At 42.7% G+C, this 6,000-nt stretch overlaps 1 protein-coding gene across 1 annotated transcript in view; it reads right to left on the bottom strand.

The window, feature by feature from the left end:
• Window positions 1-1,713: 1,713 nt before the first annotated feature.
• The window catches only part of LOC141133575 (uncharacterized), a 389,888-nt gene continuing 385,601 nt past the window's right edge, over window positions 1,714-6,000 (bottom strand). Inside the window, exon 2 of the transcript XR_012243094.1 lies at window positions 1,714-1,899. The gene's annotated coding sequence lies outside the window, so the exon portion shown is untranslated. The remainder of the gene's footprint in view (window positions 1,900-6,000) is intronic.

Genomic DNA, 6,000 nt, shown 5'->3' with positions numbered 1-6,000 from the left:
GTGCAATTTTTAAGCGTGACATGTTTGGAATCCATTTACTCGGCATGATATCTTTTATATTTTACCAAAAAAAACAGGGTTATACTTTTTTTTTTTTACATTAAAATTCATTAAACGCAAAGTGTGTTTTTTTCCCCCAAAAAAATTGCATTTGAAAATCTGCTGTGTGAATACAGTGTGACATAATATATTGCAATGATTGCCATTTTGTTGTCTAGGGTCTCTGCTAACAAGAATATATAAATGTTGAGTAATTATGAGTAATTTTCTATCAAAGAATACTGGATTTTAAAAAAATGTAAAGACAAAGTGCCAGAAAAAGCCTGGTCAGTCGGTATGCAATGGTAGTCAGTGAGCGGTATGGTAGTGTCGGTATGTGGTGGCAGTCAGTGAGTGGTATGGTAGTGTCGGTATGTAGTGGCATTCAGTGAGCGGTATGGTAGTGTTGGTATGTGGCGACAGTCAGTGAGCGGTATGGTAGTGTCGGTATGTGGTGGCAGTCAGTGAGCGGTATGGTAGTGTTGGTATGTGGCGACAGTCAGTGAGCGGTATGGTAGTGTCGGTATGTGGTGACAGCCAGTGAGCGGGACGGTAGAGTCGGTATGTGGTGGCATTCAGTGAGCGGTATGGTAGTGTCGGTATGTGGTGACAGTCAGTGGGCGGTATGGTAGTGTCGGTATGTGGTGGCATTCAGTGAGCGGTATGGTAGTGTCGGTATGTGGTGACAGTCAGTGGGCGGTATGGTAGTGTCGGTATGTGGTGACATTCAGTGAGCGGTATGGTAGTGTTGGTATGTGGTGACATTCAGTGAGTGGGATGGTAGTGTCGGTATGTGGTGACATTCAGTGAGTGGGATGGTAGTGTCGGTATGTGGTGACATTCAGTGAGTGGTATGGTAGTGTCGGTATGTGGTGACATTCAGTGAGCGGTATGGTAGTGTCGGTATGTGGTGACATTCAGTGAGTGGGATGGTAGTGTCGGTATGTGGTGGCAGTCAGTGAGCGGTATGGTAATGTCGGTATGTGGTGACAGTCAGTGAGCGGTATGGTAGTGTCGGTATGTGGTGGCAGTCAGTGAGCGGTATGGTAGTGTCGGTATGTGGTGGCAGTCAGTGAGCGGTATGGTAGTGTCGGTATGTGGTGACATTCAGTGAGCGGTATGGTAGTGTCGGTATGTGGTGGCAGTCAGTGAGCGGTATGGTAGTGTCGGTATGTGGTGACATTCAGTGAGCGGTATGGTAGTGTCGGTATGTGGTGGCAGTCAGTGAGCGGTATGGTAGTGTCGGTATGTGGTGGCAGTCAGTGAGCGGTATGGTAGTGTCGGTATGTGGTGGCAGTCAGTGAGCGGTATGGTAGTGTCGGTATGTGGTGGCAGTCAGTGAGCGGGATGGTAGCAGTTAATGAGATGTATAGTATTGCCGGTATGAGCTGGTCGTCGGTGGGGGAGATTTCCTAAAACTGGAGCACTCAGAATCTGGTGAAGCTGTGCACGGTAGCCAATCAGCTTCTCAATTCAGCTTGTTTAACTAAGCTTTGGCAATAAAACCTGGAAGCCGATTGGTTTCTATGCAGAGCTGGACCAGATTCTGAGTGCTCCAGTTTTAGTAAATCCCCTCCACTGGGCGGGTATGGTACTGGCAGTCAGCGGGCGGGTATGGTAGTGCCAGTCAGCGAGAAAACCCTGGTTTAGAATACAGTACAATCACCTACCTGGAATAGATGGCGGCAGTAGCCCCGGATGGCGGCAGATTCTGGGTAGATCTCCTCGTATTGCAGACGATGTCTCCTCAGATCTTCTGGTCTGTGACGGAGGTCGGCAGCGGCTGGTGGAGTCATTCAGCTTCAAACTGGCAGCAGAAATACACGGAGTCATTACAGACACTCAGACATGTCATGTGACCTGCAAAGATCAGAGCAACAATGTTTATCAATCTGTTTTTTGTCAAGGCATCCATTAGAATTTTACACAACTTTGGGGAGACCTGAGAGCTGAAGTCAGAGAGCAGTTGAGAAAACCCTGGTTTAGAGTGCAGTATAATCACCTACCTGGAGATCTGTCAATGTAAACAGAGGAGAGACAGATCTGCTGTCCCTGGTGATCAGGAACAGCGATCTCTCTCCTCCTCCAGTCAGTCCCCTCCCCCCACAGTTAGAAACTCCTCCCTAGGGAATACTTAACCCTTTGATGGCCCCCTAGTGTTAACCACCCTTCCCTGCCAGTGATATTTATACAGTAATCAGTGGCTATTTGTTGCACTGATCGCTGTATAAACATCACTGGTCCCAAAATAGTGTCAAAAGTATCCGATCTGTCCATTGCAATGTCACAGTCCCATTAAAAATTGCTGACCACAACCATTAGCAGTAAAAAAAAAAAAGTATAATAAAAATGCCATAAATCCATCCCCTATTTTGTAGATGCTATAACTTTTGCGCAAACCAATCAATATATACGCTTATTGCGTATTTTTTAACCAAAAATATATAGATAGGGCTGAAACAACTAATCGATTAATCGACAACGAATCGATTATGAAATTAATCGATTACTATTTTCATAATCGATCAGCCGATTAGTTGGCCTGCATACAGAATGCATTATTTGTTTACATATCAGGAAATACAGTGCAGCACACATACAGCTCAGTACACCGGCGTCCATACATGTCAGTAAGTGCAGTCAGTAAGTGCCTGAGAACTTGTGAATGTGTGAGGAGCAATGCCTCATGGGACATGTAGTCCTGGGCAGGAAGTGAATGGTGCAGAAGTTTTCTTTACCTTGCTATTGGGGCACTCTATACTGTACTTAAAAAAAGCACTGCAGAAACAGATCAAAAGCAAACTGCATAGGTGTGTACCGAGCCTTATACTGGCCACACGGATCAATTTTCAGACAAGAATATTCAGATGAAAAATCTTTGTACATTCGCTGAATGAAAGAATATTGTTTGAAATTTTCACTTGCTTTTAACATTCTGTTTTAAAATTAATGTAATTTCTGAACGAAAACCACATACACTGTCTGAAAATTCCTTTGACCAAGCAGTTTTTTATTATTTCTAAATTTTCCCATTACTGTGGTTGAAAACGATTGTCGATTTGACCCCAATAATGATTCGACAAACGTTCTTAAAATTAAATTTTTTTTGAAGGAAGACATTGTTTTTGTATGGCCAGCATATAATAGATTACAGTTCTGTTTGAAAATCTGCAAAACAGTCTAACTTTTTTTTCTTTAAATAAAAAAAGATCTGAGTCTGATGATATTTACCAGATTCAACCTCTAATAGTATATTCAGTATATATCTCCTCTAATAGTATATACAGTATATCTCTTCTGTCTGTTATTCTCAGAGTGGATTAGAGATTTTGCTCTCTAACCATATAGTTGGTTATTTATATTTACCACTGCATAGAGATATTTAAGGATAAATTGCCTTTTTTTAAACTTTACATATTAACTAAATTATACACCACACTTTTAAGGTTATTAACCGATTAATCGAAACAATAAATCGGCCAACTAATCGATTATGAAAATAATCGTTAGTTGCAGCTCTATATATAGAGTACATATCGACCTAAACTGATGAAGAAATTGCAAAAACATTTTTTTTTTTAAATGTTTTTTTTGTTTATAGTGCAAACAAAAAATGCAGAGGTGATCAATACCACCAAAAGAAAGCTCTATTTGTCAGAAAAAAAAAAAAAAAAGGACGTCAATTTTGTTTGGTTACATGGTCACGCGACCAAGATGCAGTGCCGTATCGTAAAAAATGGCCTGGTCAGGAAGGGGGCAAATCCTAGGACCTTAACCACTTAAGGACCGAGCCTCTTTCTGAGATTTGGTGTTTACAAGTTAAAAACTGTTTTTTTTTTTGCTAGAAAATTACTTAGAAAAAAAATAATAAAATTTGGGGGGTTCTAACACCCTAGAGAACAAAATGGCGGTCGTTGCAATACATTTTGTCACACTATATTTGCGCAGCGGTCTTACAAGCGCACTTTTTTTGGGGGAAAAAAAAATCACTTTTTTTAATTAAAAAAATAAGACAACCATAAAGTTAGCCAAATTTTTTTTATATTGTGAAAGATAATGTTACTCCAAGTAAATTGATACCCAACATGTCACACTTCAAAAGTTGCGCCCGCTCCTGGAATGGCGACAAACTTTTACCCTTAAAAATCTCCATAGACGACGTTTAAAAAATTCTACAGGTTGCATGTTTAGAGTTAGAGAGGAGGTCTAGGGCTAGAATTATTGCTCTCGCTCTAACGATCGTGGTGACATTTCACATGTGTGGTCTGAACACTGTTTTCATATGCGGGCGTTGCTCGCGTATGCTTCTGCACACGAGCTCGGTGGGACGGGACACTTTAAAAAACATTTTTTTTTCTTATTTAACTTTTTTTTATTTTGACGCTTTTTTTTTCTTATTCGGGTCACTTTTATTCCTATCCCTTGTAATAGAAAAAAGCATGACAAGACCTCTTAAAGGAGAAGTCCAGCCTGAGCTTTTTAGGCTGGGCTTCTCCTAAGGGTCACAGGAGTGCAATTTGTTTCACACTTCTGTGACCTGTTTTCAGCGGAGTGAGTGATTGATTTGTATAGCACAACAAATACGAACTGAAGCGCCTTGAGGCACTTGATCCATCCTGTGTTGTTCTGCTTATTAGAAGAGGTGGGTCTTCAGTTTTTTTTTGAAGGCCCGATGGTTTTCTTCCATGCGGATGTTGATGGGTAGAGCGTTCCATAGCCGTGGTCCTTGGACTGTGAATCTACGTTCTTCATTTGATTTGTAGCGTGACTTGGGAATGAGGAGGTGGTTTTGGTTAGTTGATAGAAGACTGCGGTTAGGTGTGTAGCATTTTATTTTCTCGCATAAGTATTGAGGAGCGTTTCCTTGTGTGCATTTGTGGGTAAGGCAGAGGGTCTTGAATGTGATCCGATCCTTTACGGTTATAGCCAATGTAGGGTCCTCAGGGATAGGGAGATGGATTCCCAGTTTCTTGGGTAGTCCTATGTAGAGGGAGTTTGTGTAGTCCAGTCGGGAATTGATGATAGTTCCAACTACTGCTGCTTTGTCCTCTTCTGGGATGACTGGGATGTCTGCATAGTAGATGGTGAGATCCGCTGACTACTCATCCTATTTGTGCATCCATCAACATCTCTGAGTCAAAGATGACTCCGAGACTTTTGGCTTTGGTACTTGTGGAGATGGTCTGTCCAAGGATGGTGGGAGGTGTCCATGGGGACTTAGTTTTTGTATTTTGGTTTGCGTGGAGGAGAAGAAGCTCTTTTTTGGATCCGTTGAGTTTGAGAGAGCTCGTGGTCATCCAGTCGTCTATCAACATGAGGCATTTTTCTAGTTGCTGATATTGGTCTTTGTCCGGTGATGCGAAAGTAGAGTCGAGTGTCATCCACGTATGAGTGGAAGCAGAGGTCCGATTTTCTGATGATTATGAGGAGTGGACGGATGTAGATGTTGAAGAGCATGGGTGACAAGGGTGAACATTGAGGGACACCATAAGAAATTGCTCTACTTTCAGAGGTGAAGGCTCCTAGTTCCACTGTATGTGAACGATTTCCTAAGAAGGATGCGAACCATAGTAGAGCTGCCATCAGTCGGGGCAGCACGTCATCTGGACTTCCAAGCCAGGATCCACCAGCTGCCCTGCTGATTGATGGCAGTCTCAGCATCTCAGGCAGCCACTGAGATGGCCGCTCCCCGCCCCTCCACTGCTCAGCGCTCCAATGAGCACTGAGAAGTAGAGCAGAAGCGAAACCGAGTGACAGCATCACTCTGCTAGGGGAGGAGTGAGAACCGAGCCATCGGCGGTGTTCGGTGGCTCAGTTCTAAGTGCAGAGACGCAGAGTGACAGCTGCAGCATCAGCCTAATGCTGCATCCACCGAGGTAAGTATGAAAAAAAAAAACCCATACTTCTCTTTTAAATATGAGGTCTGGGGTCAAAAAGACCTCAGATCTCATATTTAGACTA

Source organism: Aquarana catesbeiana, linkage group LG03 (assembly GCF_042186555.1).
Source record: "Aquarana catesbeiana isolate 2022-GZ linkage group LG03, ASM4218655v1, whole genome shotgun sequence".
Classification (NCBI taxonomy): domain Eukaryota; kingdom Metazoa; phylum Chordata; class Amphibia; order Anura; family Ranidae; genus Aquarana; species Aquarana catesbeiana.
The sequence above is the reverse complement of the archived record's forward strand: the minus strand, read 5'-3'. Positions and strand labels throughout refer to the sequence as shown.